The sequence below is a fragment of the Podarcis filfolensis genome (assembly GCF_964270895.1).
Source record: "Podarcis filfolensis genome assembly, chromosome: 4".
Taxonomy (NCBI): Eukaryota; Metazoa; Chordata; class Lepidosauria; order Squamata; family Lacertidae; genus Podarcis; species Podarcis filfolensis.
Genome location: NC_139607.1, coordinates 61,599,948 through 61,625,956, shown reverse-complemented (window position 1 = coordinate 61,625,956; position 26,009 = coordinate 61,599,948). Strand labels below are relative to the sequence as shown.

The 26,009-nt window shown below is 40.2% G+C and overlaps 1 long non-coding RNA gene across 1 annotated transcript in view; it reads left to right on the top strand.

The window, feature by feature from the left end:
• Positions 1 to 26,009, top strand: part of LOC310761631 — a 44,000-nt gene that overhangs the window by 13,862 nt on the left and 4,129 nt on the right. Inside the window, exon 2 of the long non-coding RNA XR_014547602.1 lies at positions 1,184 to 1,287. This is a non-coding gene — a long non-coding RNA (uncharacterized lncRNA). The remainder of the gene's footprint in view (positions 1 to 1,183; positions 1,288 to 26,009) is intronic.

The window sequence follows — 26,009 nt, the reverse complement described above, 5'->3', positions numbered from 1 at the left end:
AAGACCCATAAGTCATAAGTTTAAAAAACATTTTCTATAATATGTATACTCAAGTTTTGCTCAGGGAATACCACTGTGTATATAGACACAGACTACAAGTGTAATTAAAACCAAAGTGTTTATTCAGTCACTCTGTAGTTTATCACACCACTGGGAATGGAAATCATCACGAGAAGATGCAGCAGTGGTTCAATGTACAGTCATTAACATTTGATTTCTTTTGAGGCGGTAAGGAAAGGGAAGTCCTAGATTTTGCCATTAACACTATATCCACAAATCGGAAACAAATGTGCATCTAACTGCAACATAATTTTGTCATAATTCCAAACTTCTACTTTCCTAGATATAACAATATAGTGGAAGGAAAGAGTTCAAGAAAGTACTTCAAGGAAACCACTCTGTGTCTACTCTACCCCTCCATGCAAATATTATATGATCTCCGGTAATCTGCTCCTACACATTGTGACAGCTAACCACCTCCCAAATTGCTATCTGTTATATGTCCTGTTCTGTGAATCATTCTGATTGATTGGAAAAGACAGGGATTTTTACCAGATTTAGAGTTGCTGACTGATTCTGGGCCTCATGTATATAAATAGTAAATACTACTCTTGGCAATGAAATAGCACTGGTTTATTCTTCATTTATGAAGTAGACACCAATAGAGAAATATATTTCAGACAAGATCGCATCAAAATAACAAAATGGCAACCATTGGCTTACTACAAAGCTACGAATCAAGGTGTCAATAATACAGGTTGTTTAACGCTGGTGTTAACCTGTACTGTCATAATAAACAAGGTTAATGGCTACAATGAGGTCTCTGGTGGTGAACCACTCTATTCATTATTAACATTTAGAAGGAATTTACAAACATTAATGCTCACCAGGGCATTTGATGCCATATATATATATATAGAGAGAGAGAGAGAGCGCAATTCACTGTGGTATCTGATCCTGCACCTGCATGCGAAGCCTCTGCTCTACTGCTGAGATTTTTGGCATGCAAAACATGTGCTCTTTCACATAGCTACGTGGCTTCAGTTGTCTTCAGTTGAAATAAATAGTATAGAATTAAATATAAATCCTGAGCTCCTGCTATGATGACATGTGAAATGCACCCAGCTATATAGTTAGGAAGACACACAGTAAAACCTGTCTATTTTGAAATTTTATTATTCAGTGGGAGTTGCCAGGATGAAAAGCAGTGACAGACTCAACTACTACATCAGCATGCGGGCATCTTGTATTAATTGATGAAACAACAGTGAAGCTCACAGCTTCAAGGTAAACTCTGTCTGCCAAAACTACCTGAAGTTCATAAGAGTAATTAAGATCTAAACCCAGAAGAATAATTAAAATATGCAAAACACTTATTGATCTTCAGCATCTGGTGACTTGTCAGTTACCACAGACATACAGACACAAAAGCAAGCTTGATTTAACATACTGTTAATTTGCTTTCTTTGATTAAGCAGATTTTTGGAAAATATTCATAACTTTACCTAGTACGTAAAGAATTCTGCTGCTCATACTAGTGTTTCCTAGAAATTTCTTTGGCATTTAGAAGCCAGTTTAGATGCTGTGTAACCCAGAAATAGTACCTCGGGTTAAGAACTTTGCTTTAGGATGAGAACAGAAATCGTGTGGCAGCAGCAGGAGGCCCCATTAGCTAAAGTGGTACCTCAGGTTAAGAACAGTTTCAGGTTAAGCATGGACCTCCAGAATGAATTACAGTAAGTTCTTAACCCGAGGTACCACTGTAATGAAGGCACCGGCTGAGCCTCCCTGTGGAGAGCTTGCAAAAAAATGGGGAGCCACAGCAAAAAAGGCCTGCTCTCATGTTGCTACCCTCCCAACCTGTCGTGGAGGGGGCACACAGTTGGTAATTGTATGGCCCTGGTCAGTTATTTGAGGTATGGCAGTCCTGAGCCATTTAAACAGTACTATTTTTCTAGAAAAAAAGGTGCTGGAGCTTACCATGAATGCCTCTCTTCGTGTCTTATAATGCCAATGGAGCCTACCAGAGAGGTTCTGGAACTTATTATGATACCTGTGATGTGATTTATACCACTTTGAGGAGTGGGTTTTTTATCTTTACAACTAATGGTACTGCGTACAAAATAAATACAGCAACATATCTTATGTATGTTGTGAGGACAAGAGCCTGCAGCCCTATGAGTAAAAATTAGGCTAGGAACAGAAATGGGGGGGGGGGGGTTGAAACCACTGTTCTCTTCCCAGTAATGTGACCATGTAGTCTCCATGTTTAAAATGTGTTCCTATAACAGAGTTTGACTGGAATATATGGAATAACTTGACGTGAAAAAAGAAATGGCCCCAAGACACTGCATGCTGGGAAATGTTATTGTCATCAGTCTCTTTTTGCTTTCTGTTTTCTTACTTGCTTTACTTCCCTCATTCTGTGAACACACACATTCCTTCCTAGCCTTCTTGTCTGAGATCACTCATCTCTTACCTTCATTGCCAAACAACTAGAGCACTTGATGTTTATATCTATGACTTTTGTTTCATTTCATAAACCAAGAGGCTCCCTGTACTGATGTTCACCCATTTCATTTTACCAAATATAATGGCTTTTTTTTTACTTTCTGCTGCCTGTAATACTACCAGCTGGGTTATGCACCTTGATTGTCTTCTTCCTTGAGTTTCTAAGATGCCGCAACACTATTGATTCTTCTCTGTCTATTATTATGATCCCCCCTCACACACTTCATCTCCAGTAATATCAGTTTATTGCAAGACTTCTACTATTCTCACATGACATATTGGTGATTCTATCTTCTAAGAAACAGCATTTATCCTTTTGACTTCTAAATCATTTTTTTTTCTAAACACAAAACTTTCTGTCTGATCCTGTAACATCTTCTTGGGCATCTATCTAACATCCTGGCTTAAGCCAGTGAAGAAGAACAGAGAACATATAGTGAAACCACATGTTAGCTTCTATTTTAGCATTTTTGCTAGCAATATCAGAGGAGATTTCACCAGCCACAATTTCAGCAAAACTGTGCTTTCCAAAGCAAAATGACTGCTAACATTTTGTACTTTCTCATGGAGGATAGCAATTTGTATTTTAATCCATAACCATCTCTAATTCAAAGCAACTTTATCAGCGCTCCATATAGCAGTCTTCTTGGCTGCAATTACAGCATTAACGTTTAGCTTTTCAGTCTTGATAACACAGTCTAATTTTATCCCATCTGGTTTATTGTGCAAAGTTTTTTTTCATGCCTGGAGGTGGCATTTCCTTAATCATTTCTTCTGCATGGAATTGCTGGTTGGAGCTTAAAAGGTTTTGTTAGCTACAAGGACCAACTGCAGGTTTCTTCTCCATGAGGACAATGTGTCAGCAGTTCTCTGTAAGAATTGTCTAGAAGGCAATCATTTGGAAGCTCTCGCTGTACTAGGGAGGTCATCAAACCAAACTGAATAAGCTTTTGATCTCGCTTTATTTTTTTAATGACTGTAATGTTAGAGTGACATTTCCTTTCTAATGATTAGCTTTCAGGGAGGTAGGATTACAGACTGCCAGTTTATTAATAGCTAGTGGGAAACAGGTGACCTTAGATTTGCATATTAAGCCCATGCCAAAATCAATGTGGAGATATGAAGGTGGAGGAGGATCTTCTCAGCAACAATGTGGAAAGTGTTTGGAAATCGGCATGCAATCAGTCCTTTTCCCTTTTGATGGCCATATGCTTCAATTAGTTCCTGTATTGTACATTTGTGCAAGATGACACCATACCAAACGACTTTAGGCATTCCCAAATAGATGCTTGTATTCTGTTCCTAGGCATATCATGCCAAACATTTTCTCAAATAGAAAAAAAGGCTCAGATACTTTGCTTCGCTTTGGCAAAAATGGGATATTTTACTAGTAATATAAAATCTTGATTAGAGATGCCAGGAAATACATTCTGTGATTCATAAAAAAACAGGCCCCCAAACAAGAGGTGACCATTTCAAGCCTCAATCTTTTGCATTAAGATTCCTGGCTTCCCCCCTGCCAACCTATCACTGCTCTTCCCTTCCTTTCTCAGTAGAAAGAGCAGCAGCAACATCACAAAAAGAGAGAAAATAAGTCTCTCTCTCTCTCCATTACTTCATTACATTGGCTAATAGTGTAATGGGATGCATGGGATTAGCTCCCTAGAGATCCTGCAATTATAGCTCCTTTGGGTAGAGCTGTAGCTTAGTCTTTTATGCCCTCCCATGTCCTTTAAACTGAACACAAGTACAAGCAATCTCTACACATTTGTGTGAAGGTGTGTACAGCTCATCTGTTGTGTATTCAAATGGACAGACTGTACAGTCACTGAACATTACATATAAATAACTGTGCAAGTGTATGGTTCAAGTATTTGGGTACACAGGCTGCACGGTCATTGAATGTACTATTAGCTAGCGTATTGGGGCAATGGAGTGGGGCAAACTGTGTTCCTCTCTTTTCCATGTCTGTCTCATCACTGCCACAGAGGAAAAGGAAGTGGGTATTTGGGAGGAGCTGGCAGGTCAGTGCAGAAGGGATGCTGGTGATTTTCTTTCAAGCCCTCAGTGTGGTCTATTTTTATTTCTGGGAAAGTTGGGGAAAGCCCAGCCCAAAAGAACTTTGGAGAGTTTAAACAACTCTGTTTCTTACATGGTATATGCAAGCAAGTGGAAAAATCAGAAAGATAAGCTGGACTGGCCTATCCGTTTCCACCCTTTGTCCTCGCTCATATTTTGCTCTTCACACCCATTCTCTGTTATCCATAGTCAGAGGAGACAGAACATAACAAAACTGTAGTCGACATACCTAGGGATGAGGGAGAAATTCAATCCAGTTTGCATATAAAGGTGAAGTGACCAGATTTGCACTTTCCAAAACAATGTGCAAAATGAAACACAACCATCTTTTGAAATTCAAACCTCTCCGAATTTTGCAATGCAGTTTGCCACCCAAGCAATGTGTACAAAAATGTTTATCCTTGGGGAAAGTGTACACAAAAGCACATATATCAATGGAATCAACATATATATTCACTGTATGTTGTGAACACAGAATAATTTTACTTTCTTTTTTTAACACTGATGAATTTTCATGATGACCTTTTATTTATTTATTTATTTATTTTTGAAAAATCCCAAGCTGATGTGGAAATCTGAAAAGCTGAATTTAAGATAGGATAAATTTGAAACAGAGAGACACCAGAATTGACAGATTTGCTCATCCTTAGTTATATTTCTGTTTTCTTCAGTACCTTTGTCTTCTTGCTTTTTTCTGTGTTTGTTTCCCCTATTTCTTTTTCTTCTAGTCCCGTCATCCAACTGTGTTTTATATCCTTTTTTTGCATGGGTCACTCTAGACAATGACTTGTATCTCTGTTGCTAAGCTTGTTTCACATTTGGAAAATGTTGGTTGACTGCATTTCCACCTCCCACCCCCAATGACTGCAGTTATATGAAGAGGTCAGGGATTTTTTTCCTGTATTCCTTTAGCATCTCAAAATTCATTTCTAGATTATGTATTTAATCATACAAACTGATTTGCTGTTTAGAACTTCTGACATTAGAGTTTCCACTATCAGCTTCCCAAATATCATTTGAAGTATTTCCTCCATATTAATCAGCATGACATTTTCACTGCTAACACCTGTAGCTATTTCTGTGTTTAATCTCTGAGTCTTTTCTGCCCTCTTTTAATATGGTCACTGTATAGAGAAAGAAAATACACAATCCAAATCACAGTTAAGCACATTCATTAAAATCAGTTAGAATTCAAGAATGTAAGGATTTCTTTCCAGGACTGGTGCTACTATTAGGTTGAGGAGGTTGCTGCCTAATGCAGCTGATTGTGGGTGTCACGAAAGGGCAGGAACTGGTTTGTTTAATATTGTATTTTTATTCTGAAGGAAAGGCACTTCTGAGATTTTCTCTCTCAGATGCCAAAATAACTTGCCAACCTTGGGTACTAATGACACAGAGTTCAGATCAAAATAGAAATGGGTGTGGGAATTGTCACTGTTCACCAATTTGCTCATTATCAGGACTGGATTGATGGCATGCAAATAAAAGCAGGCTATTTTTGATACTGAATTTCAATGCTGTGGATGTCTATCACTGAACTATATGCCTTTACTTGGCAGGAAGGATTTAAGGTAAAGGGACCCCCGACCATTAGGTCCAGTCATGGCCGACTCTGGGGTTGCGACGCTCATATCGCTTTATTGGCCAAGGGAGCCGGCGTACAGCTTCCGGGTCATATGGCCAGCATGACTAAGCCACTTCTGGCGAACTAGAGCAGCACACGGAAACACCATTTACCTTCCCGCCGGAGCGGTACCTATTTATCTACTTGCACTTTGATGTGCTTTCGAACTGCTAGGTTGGCAGGAGCAGGGACCGAGCAATGGGAGCTCACCCCATCGTGGGGATTCGAACTGGCGACCTTCTGATCGGCAAGCCCTAGGCTCTGTGGTTTAACCCACAGCGCCACTCAGCCAGTAAAATGGCCTGGCACAGTGCTGTCCTCAATCTTCTCCCATTGGAATGTGACAAACTTAAACATACTTTACTTTGTCTGGATCATGCCCATAATATCAGTCCTCCTCCCTAACTTGACAGTGGAAAAGCCTATTAAGTGTGGATTGAGAATCCTATAGGGATGCGGTGGCAGCTGACTAATCTCTCCCCCCCCCCCAACTCTCCTCTTCAGCTCACCTATCCAGAGAAACTTTCTCCTGCCAATAAATGAGAGGGGAAAGTGCAGGCCCATTTTCCTTTGCAAAGAATGGGTATTGCACCTGTGGCAACTGCATTAAATGGGTACAAAATAGGATGCAGAGGTCTTGTACACACTTTGTGATGCATCAAAACCATTAGCCCTGCTGTTGGTATATATAATAATGAGATCTGTAAAACTGAGGACAACATGCTGGTTAATGCTGGCTACTTCACTTTCAGATTATCCATTACACAACAAGCACCCTTTCAATAATATGGTAAACACAGCCTAGAAATGTGAATTTCTGATATCACTCTACTTTCCTCTCTCCATGTTGTTCTATTACATTCTGAGCCAGAATTGATTGAATTAATTTATTCAAGTGCACTGTTGAGTGGCCCATAGCTTTGAGAAGTCTAGGTAGGGTGCATTTACCAACTCTCCTTCATCAACAGTTATCAGCTGGTATTGTGCTTCATCACTATCATCTTCCTGCAATTCTGGGAGATCCTGCCTCTTCAAAGAAATTAAATGGAAGATCCTTATCTGTTGAAGATAACAAATGTGCATTAAACATTTCAGTATTATGAACAGGTGGTCAAGCACAGAAGAATGAATATGTTTTGAGTTGGAAACAATATGAGAAGTAATCGCTGCCATCCCAATTGACTCTAAATGACAACAGGCCATTTCAGAAGTAGGAGATATCCAATGTGGTCACATGAACTAATTGGATTGTAAGCTAGTGCAGTCCAGGCGTTTCTGTTTCTTTTTATGTTTATGCTCAAACATTGTTATCTATGCAGTAAGAACCACGATGCTTTTCTTCTGTTCAGTGAGCAAATGCCAGTTCTCATTAGGCCTGCAGTTTGGGTTTCATAAAAGCTCAAGCTTGCAAAACTAAAAATAAATAGTGAGAAACAAAATTTGTTTTCTTTCTTTCTAAAAAAAAAATGTTTTTAGGAGTAATGGACAAAAGAACATCTTTAAAATAAGTGTTGGGATGAAATGTGAAAGCAGTTATTTCTAAAACATACAACAGGCATGTGTGGCTTCACTTATCCTAAGTTTAACCCTGGGAGCCAGGAAGGACTCTGGTCCATAGAGGGAGCACGTGAAGGGACTAAACCCTACACATGCATTTTTCTAGTGTGGCAAATAACAGCTTAAGAGGAGCTTTTACCTGAACATGCAAGGGTGTAAACTGCGGGGGGGGGGTGCATGCAATTCCCCACACCCCATTGTCCCCCTTGAGCTTTGTGCTGAATGGACAAAGAAGCCAAGAACCTTGCAAGGATTTGTGGGGTGGGGTGGGGGCTTGCATGCAATTTTAATGCTCATGTGTTCAGGAAAATGCTTGAAAAGTGTCTGTCATGATTATAACAAAAGAAAGTGTCTGGGTGGACAGTGCATCAGGATCAGAGTACATGCTTTTGGCACATACACATTCTCTCTCTCTCTCTCTCTCACACACACACACACACAGAGAGAGAGAGAGAGAGAGAGAGAGAGAGAATATTTACATTAAAAAACATAGGTTGAATTGGGCCTTGATTAGCGAAATATTGCTTGGAAAAATTCCCAAGGAAAGTAGCTCCCCTATCCCCTCATCCAATCAGATTCACACACATAATCTGCATTTCAATGTTGTTGGTTTCAAAGCCAAGACTGATCATATGTCTACTGGTATCTCAGTTTAGGCTCTTAGCCTAAATTGGGATAGTACTTTTCACTACTCTACCTTTTTTCATATACCTTCCTTCCTCTTCCTATTCTTTCACTTGGTTCTTCTGAACTGTCATCTATAAGCTCGTATCAGAAGCTTTTTTAAATTCTCAAGGTTTCCACAGTCACTTTCTTAAAGTCAATGGAGATTCTAGTTTAAGATTAGTCATTTGAAGTTTTCATGTTCTCAATTATGCTCTAAGGTGCTTTTTAAGGGCATTTAGCAGGACTGTTTAGAGGGCTCATTGAATGTATTTAGTCTTTTCCACCATCCCAATAAGTTTTGTAATATGTCTCCTGTTACAGGTAAGGAACAGCAAAAGAATCATTAGGATGCTCCATTGTACATTAGGGAAGTGATTTGTGGGTATATTAACCCCTTGAGTGTCCTAATGACCGATAGAATTATACATTTCAAAGAAAGTGAAAACCCTGCGTTTTCCTCTTGAGAAACACTTTATCCTTCTGCTGTACCCAAGTTCAGGAACTGTAAAAATGGTTTTCCTTTGTGTTAGCAGAACTCCAGAAAATTAATACAGTTTATGTAGATAACTATGTGGTTCAGAACATTTCACACTAGCAAAATAGACATTCATCTTTCACATTTTTTCTACTAACAGTATTCAGTTTATCATATAGACTATCCTTGCACAACAAAGAAGTGCAATTCTGAAGTTTTTGCCTTGACTGTTGGCAAAATGACAAAAACTTTCTAAGGGACGCATGGGAATATGTTAAATTGGATGCAGTGACTCAGATGTGTGACATAGATTTGCACCATAATAAATTCATAGTTCACTTTTGGTCTCAGTGGGAGCCAAACACTGGATTTCCAAATTAATGTCCATGGATATTGGTATGAAAATTTGCAGCATATTGCCTTAGAGAAACTTGCACAAAACTTGAAAACTGCTAGGGCACAAAGTTCAGAGGACAAGCTTGTGGCTGTGTGATATTGTTTTCTGTATGCAGTACAGGAGTCAGTGTGTATGACTGTCCACCACCTGCAACATATTTTCACTTGTGATTACAGTAATAACTTCAGCCTTGGAAGTACAGTGGGACCTCGGGTTAAGAACCTAATTCGTTCTGGAGTTCCGTTCTTAACCTGAAACTGTTCTTAACCTGAGGTAGCACTTTAGCTAATGGGGCCTCCCGCTGCCGCCACACCGCCGGAGTGCAATTTCTGTTCTCATCCTGAAGCAAAGTTCTTAACCCAAGGTACTATTTCTGGGTTAGAGGAGTCTGTAACCTGAAGCGTCTGTAACCTGAAGCGTCTGTAACTGGAGGTACCACTGTAATAGGACAGCCTGGAACATGCAAGAAAGATACTTGTGAATTTGAAACTGGATGGAGTTTCCAGACAAACGGCTGTTCATACAGAGGCTGTGGCTCATGCAAGAGGTCATCTGTGTGATGGAAGAGCTCACACCATTTTCCTGCTGTGCTGTTCCAGTGCTACCTTTCAGTGAATATCAGAACTAATGTGAAAAGATGCAGGGCACTTGTCTGACAAGGGTTAAATCAGAGATAGAATTTCCACCACATGTAACTTTTACATCAGCTATAAAGTGATAGCTGAATGATGAGAGAATCCATAGATTTATTTATTTTTTTAAAAAAGCTGTTTCCCATCAAGAAGGAAAACAATTTGCACAATGCTAATCAGAACTTGCTCTTACGTTCTTTTTTAATAAAGGATGTTTCTCTTAACAAAGGAAAATGTCACATTCAAACTTTAATATCCAGCGTACGAAGATCAGCATAGGGTATGTGTGTGTGTGTGTTTGATCACCCTGTGTCTCAACGCATATTTAACACAACAGTAATGATTGCCAAAAGAATGCCTTCTGGATAGTACCTTAAAAATATGCATTGAGACAAGATACAGTATTTAAATGCCTCTTTATCATAAAACAGCTTGGAAGTTCTGTGAAAGAATAATACCAACTAGAGGATAGTTTAAAGACCATAATTGGACTTTATCCCAGAAAAGGCTAAATAAATTGAAATATGTTTTATATCATTATGCATATTTTCCTGTGATAAAAATAGATTTATATTTCATAGTAGCACAAGAAATTGTACAACAGGGGAATAATAATGGAAGGGAAAGGAAGCAATCAAGAAAGAAAGCAGAATATTCCTTATATCCCTTTAGAAAGGAAGCAATAAATTACTTTTGTGAATAATTTCAAAGACTCAAATATGGTCCATGTATATCCCAGGTGACATTTTTTAAAGAAAAAACAGTCTCAGCCCCCTGTTCATATAAAAAAGGTATAAAACAATCATTGGGTTTTTAATCTAGAGGAAAAAAATGACTACTGAAATATTTACTGTACAAAGTCCTCTTAGAGAGGCCTCTTATTGAATAAAGGAACAGTTTCTGATCAAAAAAATTTCATGGTCCACCAGTAAATTCAAAATTCCAGCTAATATAGAAGTTTCTTTCTCAGAAGCGAAACTGTGTTACACCTCTTTAGATCAATGGATCATGCTTAATTAATAAGAGTCATATGTTGCAAAATAATGGAATCTGTGAATAAATTCCTTTTTCTTCTGCTGAAAGAGTTATATGCTCTAATTTCAAAGGCGATGGTGCTGAGTGCTGGAACATCACATAATTCTGTATGGTGAGAAAGCAAAAGAGCAGCTCATTGTTAGCTTTTAGACCTGGAATCAGCTACTGCCATACAGGGCTGCCTTTTCATTTGTACTTAAAATTTAAGTGGAAAATTAAATAACAGTCCTTTGTTGATGCAGCCATTTTAAAGGAACAGATAGATGGTCAAACAGACACAATGGTGCTGTGAATTAAAACTTCAGAGCTTTGACCTGCGATGACTTATCATGCAGGCATACTGATATCCACAGGTATTTAGAGAAAGATTTTTTTAATAATAAAAAAAACCCCGCCACCCTTATTGATTTTAATTTCCATTTTTTGAGATTGATTTGGGGGATGGGAAAAATCTGCACTGTTTTCCCCAGCAGAGGAAACATAATTTCCTGTTTGGGTCATCTTTATATCTTGTTTTTGAAAAGCACAAACCTATCCCATCATGTTTTCTCCTCCTTTTTTTGTAATAAGATCAATAGTTTGAAAACTATTTTTCCTTCTCTGAGTGTGCCTTTAGGGCCCAAAGAGTCAACCTTGTGAAAATGGTTATTGCTGTTCTTCAGGCTGCTTTCATAGGTTTCTTTCTTTATGTGAGAAGGGGTGGGAAGTAGCTTTAAGTACAGGTTTTTAACGGTATCAAAGGTAAAAAAAACCTCCACAGCCAAGTTCACTGAAAGTTTCGCTGAGGCTTGTGAACTTAGGCCAATTTATGGCATCTGCTGGAAGTCAGCCAATAAATAATAGCTTCTGCTGAGGCAGGCATTGAGATTCCTATGTAGTTTATAAAAGGAAAATTATAGGGATGGCAGATTGGGCCAGAAACTGCAGATGAACAACTCATTATGTCTTCATAAGACATGAATGATTGTAGGGGGGAGGGATGTGGATTCACGCTCATATTGGCAACCCATTTTATTTCATAGACCAAGAAGGATCATTTTTACTTCCTAGCTTTCTCCTGGTTTGCTTGCATCTAACCAGACTACATTTCTATTATTATTATTATTATTATTATTATTATTATTATTATTATTGTGCTGGTTATTAGTGCTGCACAAGCATATGAAAGTGTGAGTTAAGGTGGTCACCTAACTACCTTCTTTCCCTCTCTCTCTCTCTCTCTCTCTCTCTCTCTCTCTCTCTCCTTCCTTCCCTCCCTCCCTCCCTCCCTCCCTTTTTTCTTTCTTTGGGGGTGAGGGGCTTCTTATCATTTTGCTTTGGTAATGTAAGGAGTTCTGAGTATTGTGGGATGTTGTCCCCAACCCCCCACAACAGCAGCCTTCTTGGAAACTGGGGCATTACTGGGATGTAGTAGATTCGTCTCGTTTTATCTAGAGCACTGTAAGGAGCTAATCTGGGTGGCAACATAATAAGGTGCATAAGAGGTTTGCTCCCCCCCCCCCCTTGCAGTATTGCTGGGAATAGCTACTTAGAATGGTACCAATTCATCTACAAAATAAGAAGCAGAATATATGTGGGGGGTTTTTGAACGCTAAACCATAAGCAATTGGAGATGCTTAATAAGAAATATTTGGGAATTTTAAGCTATGAATAAGTCAAAAATCAGGTTTCATGCTAAGGAAAGATAAGACAAGTGCATAATGAATTCTGGGTAAATTAGAGCACAATCTTGCCTCACCTGTGCTCCAAGCAGGGCTTGGTGGAGCTGTGGGGCCACCACTACACTTGCAGACCTGCTGATTACAGTGGCTACAGTGGAAGCAGGACAACTGGGCATGCAGTTGACTCAATGCTATCATATTACAGCTATGAGAACAGCCGAGGATCCAGTGGTTCCCAGGTTGGTCCAGCTTCAGCCCCACTCTCAGGCCCGTTTCTGGGCCTTCCACTAGCTCCATTCAGTAAGGATCCTCCCATTGGGTCTCTTGCCTGACCATACATTTGTTGGGGTTGGCACCAATTGAGTGATGCTTGCACTTGTGTGTGTTTTAATGATGATTCTTCTGACAAAGGAAAATGTCTCTGTTATACATTCCTTAATATCCATTGCACAGATACCTTTTTTTAAAAAATCACATTGCAAATGAGCAGTAATGACTGCCAAAATAATGCCTTCCAGACAGTACCCTTGAAAATAAGCATTGAGACAAGATACAATATTTAAATGCCACTTTATATATATATATATAATAGTTTGGAAGTTTCAGGGAAATATTATATTAACTAGAGGACATTTTAGCGACCATAACTGGACTTTAAATTTCAACACAAGAACATATGAAGAGTCTCTCTAGATCAGTGGTTCCCAACCCCTTTTGGCCGTGCCCCACCTAAGCATCTCTAAAATCCTGATCCCCCCCCCCCATGACATAGTGAACTATTCACGAGGAGGAAGCCTAAGAGGCCAGTCACTGTTAAAAACTCATTCTCAAATTGCCCCCCTTAAAAATCAAATTGCCTCCCTGTGAGGTGTATGGTTGGGAACCATGGCTCTGGATCAAACTAAAGGCCCATCTAGTCCCACATCCTGTGGCCAACCAGATGTCTGTTTGTGGACTCCCATGTGCATCTGTTTAGCCAACTGTGAGAACAGGTTACTGAACTAGATGGATATTTAGCCTGATTCAGCAGGGTCTTCTTGTGTTCTTATGGGAAACCCAAAAACTGGACCTGAGGGCAACAGGGTTCTCCCTACTTGTGATTCCCATCAACTGGTACTGCCTCCAACAGTGAAGGTAGAAAGAACATAATTATCAAAACAAGTAGACACTGTTAGTTTTATCCTCCATAAATTTACCTAAACCACTTCTGAAGTCATCCAAGTTGGTGGCCATCACTACATCTTATGAGAGCAAATCCCATATTTCATTCTCCAAAGAACAAAGAAGAACATATATTTATAAAGAGAAATGTAACTATCTGCATCATGACTAGATGAACTCATATCTTGCATCAACTGCACAAGTTGTGCTGGTGCTGTAGCTACTAACCTCTTTTTATAGTTGCATGTGTGTCTGTTATCATCTATCTATCTATCATCTATCTAAATTGCTAGATGGCTAAAATTGTAAAGTTAGCATTTTTCTTACTTTCTGCCATGTCTAGAGACAATACAGGTAATTACCAGATGATAGAGAGAGCAACAGGGCATAACATGCCCTGACCTATTGTTGTCTATTGGAAACAAGTTACAAGTTATGATTTCTGAGACTCATCCACTACATTCAAAATTTTTAGGAAAGTTTGATAAATATATGTTATTAATAATCACACTTGCTGAAAGAGTTTTCACTGCTTTTCTAGACTATTTGAAAAATGAGAACAACATATTATGTAATGTATCACACAATAATAGCAACTAACAGAGTTGATAAACTGAAGAAGATAGTTCAGCATTCTTTTGCAAGCTGACGCATATGTACACAAAATCATTCAAATTGTGGGGTAAAAAAAATAAAATTTGATTCTTCAAATTAAATGTGTAAAGAATATCATTTCATGGTGATAATTTGCCAACAGAAAAGGGAGATAATTTGCAAAATATTGCACAGCTTAATCAAGATGAAGCCTTTTTTATAGGCTATTTGTTCCCCTTTATGCTCATGTGACAAATATGTTTTAAAACATTCTTGACAGCACAATCTTGCACATGTTTACTTAGAACTAGGTTTCACTGTGGTCAATGAGGTTCACTTTCAGGTAAGTGTGCAGAGAAATGCAGTCTCAGTTATTGACATAATACTAATATTATGTCTAGTTTGAAGTTGCCATACAACTAATTGTTGATATATGATACCAGTTTGTAAGGTTTAGAAGGGCCTGTTGGGTTACAGGATGTAGTGATGGCCACCAACTTGTATGGCTTTAAAAGAGGATTTGACAAGTTCATGGAGGATAAAGTTATCCATGACAGCTAGCCCTTATGGCCATGTTCTGCCTCCACTGTTAGAGATAGTAAGCCTCTGAATACAAGCTGGAAGGGACCACACGGGTCATCTCGTCCAACCCCCTGCAACACAGGATTTTTTTACCCGAGGTTGGGCTTGAACCCATGACCCTGAGATTAAAAGTCTCATGCTCTACCAACTGAGCTACCCCAGCATGAATATGGATGAGAGTGAAGGGTGGGGTGTATGTGGCTGGCTGGCTGGCTGGTTTAGTGTGAATCTGGATGCAGTGTGTAGATCAGGCTTCCTCAACCTCGGCCCTCCAGATGTTTTGAGACTACAGTTCCCATCATCCCTGACTATTGGTCCTGCTAGCTAGGCATCATGGGAATTGTGGGCCAAAAACATCTGGAGGGCTGAGGTGGAGGAAGCCTGGTGTAGATGGACTGATGTGGACTCACCTGCTTTTGGATTTGGTCTTGTCTACTGATGGTTTGTGCCCCTCAGAATATTACACAGGAGGGAAAAGAGCACCCTCCTGAGTTCACCACCCTTGTGCTAAATACAAAATATCCTAGGTCTTAAACACTGAGAGCTTTCCTAAAATGTCTCCCCTTTTCCAGACAGTAGCAAATCCTTTTCTAGTACTACAGAAAATTAAACTCCTTTCAGGTCACTGTGGTGCCAATAATAGCTTTACTTTAAAATATTTTTGAATAATTCATAAGCACAAGAATAACATTCTGACATTTACCTGATCTATCCTAAAGATTAGACTCTAATGGGAAACTTGATCATATTCACTAGCAGTTTCTAGGGAACAGTGTGTGAGGGAGGGAGACTCAAGTAGGTCTGAATGGCAGATTGAGGCTGTAAATAGAGCTACCGACTCTTTAGTAAGTTCTAAAGCCAATGCAGGTGCTTAGGATCAAACATGATGCGCCCCCCTACATATTAGTGGCCAGAAATTATGAGTTGCTCCTTTCTGCATTAGTTCTGCCTGAAGAGAACACAGATCTGAGGCTGATGAACATGTGAGAGAGCCTATCACTTGGCAGATATTTGCACAGACAAGGTACTGCAGCACAATGTTTGGAGTTTCCTGTTAACATGCTATATGCCTTTGAAGACACTGCAGTTGGCTCAAAATTCAGCAACTAGATAAAGTAGACTGGGACAAAGCAAATGGAATTATGCTGGCTCCCAGCAAGGCCATCTCAAAACGGAACTCCTTGTCTCAGACAATCATTACCTCCTGTCTCCAGTCTGTCCACTTCTGCTTCTGGCTTCTGCCCATCTAAACAGCTACCTGTCACTGTTTCATGGGCTACTGTCACAACTGCCACCACAGGCCAGACATTCACCACCCTGACCCAGCAGATCTGCCGACGATCTGCCTAGGCATTGACACTTTGCTCCTGACACAACCTGCCAATAGCATATCTATGCAGGTACCCGGAGAGCCAGGTAGATGTGATCTGAAGAAAAACCCTTCCTTGGGGAGAGGCACTGTGGCAATGCGGCCAACATTTCATTCTAGTAATGGTGGAGAGGTGAAGAATACTTATGTAAAGTTTTGCACATTACCAGTATGAAACTTTAAATAGGATTTGCCTCTGCAAAGAGGGGTGGTCTCTCTCTGTGCCACCTCGCCCACAATGCCTCCACCAAGGAAGGCATTCCTCAGAGCAAAACGTGGGCAACTTGTCCCCCGAGAGCCTTAGAGGGGCCTGCGCTACCAACCCCGATGTGCAGCAAAAAAAAAAAAAAAAAGAAAGAAAGAAAGAAAAAGAGGAAGGTGGAGAGGAAGTAAGAGGTGGTGTTGGAGGAAGTTGGCACTCGGGGAGTTGGCACGTCACCTCAGGTGCAACCATGTTCTGGTCCTATTTCAAAGCACAATTCAAGAGGTTGGTATTGACCTATAAAGTCCTAAATGACTTATGACCCAAGTGCTAGAATCACCTCTTCTTAACATCAAACTACTTGTACATTAAAATTTGTCTGAGAGGCTCTTTTCTTGTTTCAAGCACTGTTAGACACGAGAGGATGGAAACAAGAAATAGGGCCTTCCATGCAGTGGTGCCCTGGTTTTGGAATTTTATTCTCAGTGAATTTTGCCAGGCCTGTGAGTTCGCAGTTTTGAACCCATCAGTGTCACAACACAATGCCCTAGTTGTATTTCACAGCCATGGTTTCCCCCCGCCTATCCATCTGGCACCTCTGCTGTGTAGTCCTACTACCCAAAGGCCATCCTATAATACCTTTCCCCTAAAAATACAAATAGTAATCCCCCTCCACACAGAGATATGGATTTGAGAGACAAGCTGACAAAGTGCTTTTTTATATCGTCTTTCCCCTTCTTCTTCTTCTTTTCTCAGGAAGAGTTTTATCATAGTGTCTCCTTCAGTTTATTTTTCTCAAGCAAATATGCTAACCTAAGTAATCTTATGAAAGGCAAACAGATAAAGCTTGAGAATGCAGTGCTTATGAAAAGTCTATAAGCTCTGTCAAGGAAGTTATTTGTATTGACTGGCTAGAGAAATTATTGAAACCAAACTAAATTTGGAACAAAAGATGCACTGTTGTTGTTGAGTTTGCAAACAACACAACATTTAAGGGGATCCATAAACTAATGAAATAGCTCTTTGACAGAAGAGTGTGCTGGCAGTATATCATGAACCACATTTCAAAGGCTCAGCCAAAACAATCCTTCTAGTTATGGTGAACAGCTTCTGACTAGCACGGCACCTTCATAAATATAGTCAGGTATCTAAAATCATTATTTGGACTTTTCCTTCCTTATAGTGTTGAATCTAATAATGTAGAGCTGTTCAGTTTCTGATGTCCCCAATACATCTTCATGTTTGCAAAAACCAAGTGGTAAAAAAAAGGGGGTGGGGGGAACCAACACACAAACATTCACCAGAGAAGCACCAAGGGAAAATTGTTGTTAAAAACGCAATCCCTTCTGCTAAACATGCTTATCCATGAGTAAGTCTCAGAATGATAGCACTAACAATGTGTGTGTTTAGGAGCAGAGCCAAATAAATAAAGAAGTTAATCCATAATTGTTATCAGTCCAAATGAATGGAACTAAATCCAACACCCCAAAGGTTTATATGGATGTTTATTAGAGGCTTGGATTTGTGTGTTTATTACTTAAGTTTATCCAATGGAGAAGCTGAAAAACAAAGGTTAAGTCAAGGCTACTTCCACATTCCATGAATAATAGTGGATATGCAGAAATAAATATCTTCTTGGAGAATACAGGAATGTGCCTGGGCAGGGGGTTGTACTGAAGGAGCTGGTGCATTAGTGGATATTCTTTGCTTCATCTCTCTCATTGGAAACCCAAGTAGCCTCTGTGGAAAGGTCACCCAATACCAACTTAGGCTGGTACTGTTTGGAGTGAAGCAACAACATTTGCGTGGACAGGCGGAGTCCCCCAGATCCCGAGCGGCCCCCCCGTCATGTGGAATAACGACTCAAGACAACGAGCTATGGGATTAAATTGACCACAACTTTATTGAATTTCAAATGTGGGTAGACCTTGGCTCAGGCATTGGGCGTTATCCCTCCCCAGTCCCCAGCCGGGGACCTAGGGAGCATCAGGGTTATCCAGTGTGTGTGGGGGGGATGGGCCAGCTCTGGAGAACATATGTTCAAGCAGAGATAGCCGCCCCCGTTACGCCGACGCCGCAGGGGAGAGCAATGATGACCTTTCGGCGTACGGTCGAAGCCTCCCTTCAGAAACCCCTTTAACGGGGCACCCTGGTATCGCCCCTGCAAAGAGGAAGATAGACTAAAGGATTCCACCCAAGGCCTGATACCGCCAAAGTTGTGCCGTTTTGCTATGGGAAAGGTGAAACCTGCCAATGCAGGGAAATTCCTTTCCAGCCCTTTAATAGCAACTTTGATGTAGCAGCGCCCGCATACCTGTGAAGAAAAGTTAACCTGCAAAGTGAAGAAAAGTTAACCTGCAAAAGAAGACATTAACTGAGGGTGGGTAGGGTGGGAGAAGCTCTGGAGCCAAGTGAGGATTCCCAGGTAAGATCCTCCCTCTATTGTGTGGGCAGGTAATCCCTCCCCTACCTGGCCTGGTCTCCTTGGTGGGATTGGATAGCTGACTGAGGTAGGCGGAGACCTCCAGGTATCCCACCTGAAGGAAGGCGAAGCCAAGCCTATGCTGATGGAGCCGCTCCAGATCCAGGGGCTGCGCGCGTCCACGCAAAGGGCGCCCCCCGTTTTTATGCGGGGAGCGGTCATTGCAACATTTGGGGGATGATAAACAGAAAAGCAATCTGTTCTTCCTGCTCAGTGATTTCTTTTATTCTAGTAACTATTGTTGGTGAATTACGTCCTTTAAGACTTTACTTCCTGTTCCTTCTCAAGCCAATACAAGCGTTACCATGTGCTGGTGTTAACTTCCCGGCTCCATCTTGGCCATATGTCCCTTTGCTCTTCTAGGGCAAATGCCTTTGTGGGCTGGCCCCAAGGCCGCTCTCGTGAACCAGCAAATGGTAGGCCAGATCATCCCCTGATGCTAAAATTGTCCAATGGCGGCAGGGCCTCGTGGGCATTCCTCTGGGCACAGGATCAACTGCCCAGTGGTGGCACTTGGCCCCGCACCCAGGGCCAAGATAAACTGCAGCCTGCCAGGCTATTCAGCCTACACTTAGAATAGCTTTGTTTGCCATGAGTAATGATCATCACTTTTTCTTTATCCCTTCAACTAGTAGTCTTCCCAGACTACCATTTCTTTCTGCACACTTATTCTGTCATTGTGGTGTTACAAGGTATGGTCCTGAGAGGCAGGAGGCAGTGTGCATGATGGATGAAATAGCTGTGGACCCAGTGAACTGTTTGCCCTGGGCTGACTAGTTTGCCTTCTGATCCGGGTTTCATGCAGGAAAATGCCAGGCACTGAACCTGGGACTCTACCACTGCGCTACAGCTCTTCTTCATATAGTAATTTGGGGCATGTCAATTAAAATATATGAATTACCGTTTGGGGAATGCCATCTGGGAACAGCCACATCCCAACTGGTATAAATATATATACTTCCCATGTGTATGGAATGCAAGGAAAAAAATGGGAGATATTTTCATGATGATGTTTAACAGTTTAAAACTGAGCTATAATTATTTGTTTGAGTATACCGGTACATTGTTTGTGTACAATGATGATATAATTATAACAACAATACTATTGCTTTTTTATTTTCCTAAAAGAAGTAGAAATTATTTCCCACAGTCACCCTTTGTTTTCTTTCCATGTTCTTTTTTGGGCTCCCCCCCAAAAAAAAAATTCACTTCAAAATTTGCTTTAGGTGATGTTATGCATTAAAAGAAAATATGATGAAAATTACCCACAGATGATACTTAACACCTGCCAATTAACGAAAAAAGAAAAAGGGAAATGTTGGAAATCCAATGAAGTAGCGGGATCTTTTTTCGTGGTCCTGTAAGGTAATCAGGGAATTCTGGGAAGTAATTTACAATGAATTTAAAAATATATTAAAAAACACACACACACAAACAAACAAAAAACTCCCCCCCCCCAAAAAAAAACCCCTGAAACATTACTCTTGGGAATGGTGACAACAAAAGAATTTATTATTATATGCCACCACTGTGAATCAAATCTTATTGGTGGAGAACAAGTATGGTACCCACTAAGGAAGAGTGGCAGTTTAAAAAGCTTGAATATGCTGAACTGGCAGGTAAAACAAGTAGGATAAGATAAAAGGATGATAAAGAATATAAGGAGGATTGGAAAAAGTTTATTGAATATGTTAAGAACCAGTGTAAACAAGTAATGAACCTAGCAGGTCTTGAGCAAATCCAGCAGAATAGGAGCTAATAGAAATTTGAAGAAATAGAAATAGGAAGACATTTGAAGATTAAAAATTTGGAATATGTGATTTAGTAGAAAAGTAAAGAAACCAGGAAAAGGGTGGAAGGGGAGTCACTAGGCATTAGTTGTATGTTGTGATTGATATGAAAGTTGTATAATTGGTGGGTGGAGGGAAGGGGATGTGGGATGTGTGTGGTTTTTTTGTTTCTGTAATAAAAATGCAAATAATTTTTTTTTGTAAAGAAAGAAGTAGGCAACAATATAGTGATAATATAGTAATAAGACAGACATGTGGAAAATTTTGCTAGACCTATCAAATTTGTATTAGCTTCCATTACAAATCCTCAGAAATTTTGCCTAGGTAGGAAGTATTCTGATTTCCCTTGAACTTCACTTCAGGCAGAATTCAGTGCCACTTCTATGCAGCAAAAGTTTACAAAAGAAAACCAGAACTTTAATTCACTTTGTTTGAGACATGAAGTGAAATTTGTGTTTGTAAATGTATCTGCAGAACAGAAAACCAGAAAGCAGTCCTTGAAATTTGTGTTTCAGCAGATTATTTCACATGTCAATTTCAACTCTACCACTATGGATTTCAAAAAGAAACGTAGTAATTAATCTCTCCAGAACAACAAAGGAGATTGTTGTTGATAAAATGACAGGATAATGACAAAAATATTTTCCCAGCTTGTTCACTTGTTCACTTGTAATATCTGTTCTGTGTGCCAAATTCATTTTCAATATTATTTTACCTCTTAATTTCATACCTAAAGATATTGCATAAATCAAGCATTAAAGTCAAACTGTGGGCATAATAAAGCGTGTTCTCCAATAAATGAGAGCACGTGTTGCGGTGCGGGCCGCCGGGCCAGGCCTCTGGTTGCCAGGCAGGTTAATAGTTGTTGCCTGGCATTGTGATTGGATAACCGGGTTGCTGGGGCAAATTGTATGTTGCAAATTGGGTGGGTGGGACCATAGTCTTTAAATATCAGTGCACTCTGGTTTCTCTTTCTCTTTGCAGAGTGCATCGGATCATCCGCCCGCCCACCCTCTTTTCCGGTTGACCTTGCTTTGCCTGTCATGGGGTCGTCTGCCTTGGCGCAGGGGCCTAGTAGGAATTTTGCCATTTGGTGATTGGCTGTGCCATTTGGTTTTTGCCTACTACTCAGCAATTCGTCACAACTTGTAAGGTTGTGGTTAGGCATTGGTTATAATATGCTGGTGGTGGAGGGGTCAGGTTAGGCCGTGCCTGCCCCTCCCGTTGCGCTGAAGGGAATTCCGTTAAAGGAATCCTGGGGCTTGCCATGATTTCGTCCAATCCCTGTCATGGGACCAGGGCTGCCCAATCCCTGTCATGGGAATCCTTGTCATAGGACCGGGCCGGCAAGCTTTCGGGGAGCTGCTGGGGTGAGCGGCGTGGGTCCGACACTTAGCTCAAATGATCCCCAAGTTAGATTTTCCCTTCTACTGGCTACCGATCGGACCTCGGGATGTCAGTTCTGTCCCAGGCGGGGGGACAGATAGTCATAACCAATGTCAAAAACAACCACTCACTGATTTTGTATTTTAATAAAGTTGTGGCCAAAATAGTGCCCAAAAACCAAAACAAAATTATGTGTTATGTGTGAAGTTATTTGAGGGGTGGCCTGGGGACCTACACACGCAATACACTATTATTGAGAAGTGGCAATGTTGAGACCTTAATGAGATGGCAATTTGTTTTAATTGATCCAATTTCTGCATAAATTACAGGAATAGTTGTCTACCCTTGGCCTTATATTTATTACTTGACCCAAACAACTCTAGGAGGCCATTCACTGGGTTCTCAGTGTTTGTGCTTTAAGTACCACAACAGTAACTATAAATCCAAACAAACACACATGTGCAATACCCTGTTAAAAAGACATTTTTTTAAAAAAAACCAAAAACTGTCATTGTTGAATTACTCCCAAATTACTTGGGGTAAAAGTATTCATATGAATGGGGTATTTAATGAGCTATACCACAAGGTCTCAGGTTCAATCCGCATCATTTCCAGATAGGTAGCCTCTTCTTTGAAATTGCTGAACTCTCTGTGAGTTCTCTTACCTTGAGTAAGCAGCTCTGACATTGGAAGTCAAGGCTGTCCCGATGGTCTGCTGAACTTCTATTCCCCAGCATAGCTAGCATCCTATCGGGCTCTGGTACTCACCTAGAAGCCAAGTCTCAAAATCCCTGCATCTGAAAGCAAGGCCAAGGCATCAGCAATACCATTTCGTAGTCATAGCTCATTGAGAGCCACAAATGAAATATATTCCTTCTGGAACTGAATTATGGAAGCATGAGCAAGTCACATCACATGGAAAGTCCAGGGAAGTCTGGATATTGCTCTCCGGTACCATAGACCAGCTATCACTCCAAAAAATTAACTGTGCAGTTTTGAAACAATTCTGACCAGAATTGAACAGTTACAGTAGTCAGAAAGAAAATTTTGTTACTGTGATGTAATTTCCCACTCTTCCCCACTTGGTGTGCTCGTCGCAGAACTTCACAAAACCTGTCTTTGCTTATTCCTCTCTTCATTTTATTGTTTGTAATGCCTGCCGTTCTAGACTTACAATGCAATAAAATAAACACTAATAAAGAAGCTAGGTCTCTAATAATATTGGCTGTGAGTCCTGGAAGACCTGCTCCCTGCTCTGCAGGCCTTATTTCACCCAGCCTGAGAGGGCAAGACCCTGACTGACTTCAGCTACAAAAGCTGAGGCTGCTGAACGGTCTCTTGGCTTGAGTATTTTTGTCAGGGGGCGGGGCTGTTGTTATTAATATTTTTTTATTTTTTATTTTGGATCTTATTATGATCTATGTGGAAACGGTTCTGTTTGGTTGTGTAATTTTTGATGTTTTATTTAGTGTCTATGACTACTTTTGGTAAGTTGCAATTATGCATTATTTCATGTTGTAAGCTGCCCTGAGCATGGCTTGAACTATGAAAAGGTGTCATGCAGATAAAATTATGCATGTATATATGTTTGTATATGGGTACACAGAGAGAGGGGAAGAGAAAACAAATATGACCTTATATAAGAAATTTAGTTAAAATTACCGTAAGTTAAGGGAGCATCATAAAGAGAGTTGTGTAGATCCCCCCCCCGATCTTGTAGAGGGCACAACTGAACCTTGCAATTATTTTGTTTGAAATTGTACATATCTGGTGCCTCTAACTAGGACAAACATATGGATTTTTCTTGTCTGTAGAAATTTCATTGTGACTTCTCTCTAATGCAGCAGTCTCAGAAAGATTTTAGGAACCTATTTGTCACCACACTAGGTGACAACAACCCAAAACTATTTCTCACAGCATGACAAATAATATCTACCATTGGAGACGCAGAGGTTGTATCTCATTTGTAAATGTAACAACTATAAGACAACAGAGCTGAAATTTCCCACTGAAAGAGCAAAGAGCTTGCTGTACAATTTCTTTTACACCGCACTATGCAAATCTTGTAACGGAAGTGTTGGTAATTACAAGCAGTATGTTTTAAGATTTATTTTATATGTGCTGTGTGTCAGTGTTGTTTATCAATTGTTTTCACAAGCCTGCCAAGAGACATATGGGCTTCTTTGGGGTTTTGATTGTAAGGTGTGTGTGTGTGTGTGTGTGTGTGTGTGTGTGTGTGTTAGTAGACAGATATAAAAGGATCATACAACAGTTCACACAGACTTTCTCTTAGCCCGTTTCAAGGATTCAGTTGAACACTAACTTATCAGTTGCTCTAATAAAAATGAAATTATGTTGTTTCCAAGGTGGCAGTTACAGAGCTTTGAGGTTTGGATGCTCAAACGTTCTTCATTTGCCAAAGCTACTCAATGTTACTGCTATCCTCTGATAAGTCTGATGGCTTGTGGGTCTCAGAACTAAAGTGTTTAGCAACAGGTCAATCGACTTTTTTTTGGTCAGACTTGCCAATTTGTGGTTTCTAAAACACATGCATAGTTTGGCCATTTATTATTGTGACCCAGTGAAAGACATCACTCATATTGCATTGCACTCATGGGAACCTTTTCTGAGTAAAGATGTTTTGGTTTGGGTTTGACTTAATGTGATAACACACCTGTATTATTAATGTCCTGTTTAAACCGATCCATAAATGATATTGTAACTATAAATTATTTGTCCTATCTGCAAAGGAACTTGTGCCTGCCCAGACAGTTTGGCTGCCAGTATATCCCTCTGCTGTTCAGACACCTATTGATATCCACATAAGACCAAGAGATGCAAAAAGGGATCTCAGTGGAAGGTGTGGGGAGGTGGAGATATGGGAGGAGGATGGGGTGTAAACAGAAGCCAAAGAGAGCTCTTGAGAGAAATAAATCTTCCATGTAATCATTAACATTCCAGTGCTCCTGGATACTAATATTCACTGGAAGAAAACAACACAATCTGTTTGCAGTATTTACTTTACAGTGTTCTTGAAATACAAAGGAGAAATTAAAATTTTGTAGATGCTGGTTGCATTTTCCACAAAAACACTACCTCTTGATAAGCTGCAGGTGACTGGTGACAGAAAGAATTTTTGTTTCAGAGTGCTAACTTCAATCTCCTAATTATTCAGGCATATTTATATTTTATTTTATTTTATTTTATTTATATCTCACCTTTCACTTGACAGGGACTCAAAGATGCTTACAGATAAAATGAGAACAGCTAAAAACCTCCACATCTGTTTCCCCTTTTCTTAGAAGCTCAGGCCAATGCATCTGAAACCAGGATGTAGCTCCACTACCCACTTATTCTTTCCATTTACCAGACTCAATAGCCTCTCAGGTCAACTCCTGAGCTTTATTGACTTACCAAGTGAAAACAATTGTTTGTGGCTCAGGCTGAAACAAAACTGAGTGGTCCTAGCAGTGCGGGTTAAAGCAAGGCATATGCCAGCCGCATAGGACTGTCCCTCATGTGCCATCCCATAGCCAGTGAGGTTGTCGTACATTTAAGCCACAGTATGCAAAATCCTATGAGCCACAGTCTCAGTCTAGTGGCACAGGAGATTAGCCTGTGTTGAATCACAGGTTTTTAGTTAGCATATTATTCGGCGAGATATACTTTTGTTTCTCCTGCTAAAATTCAACTGCAAAATTGCCATCAGCAGGCCTTCCTTATCATCTCAGGATGAAACTGAACAATGTTGCATATAAGAAGCCAGGAAGAAAAGAAATCAAAGACCTAGGAGTTCAAACAAAAGC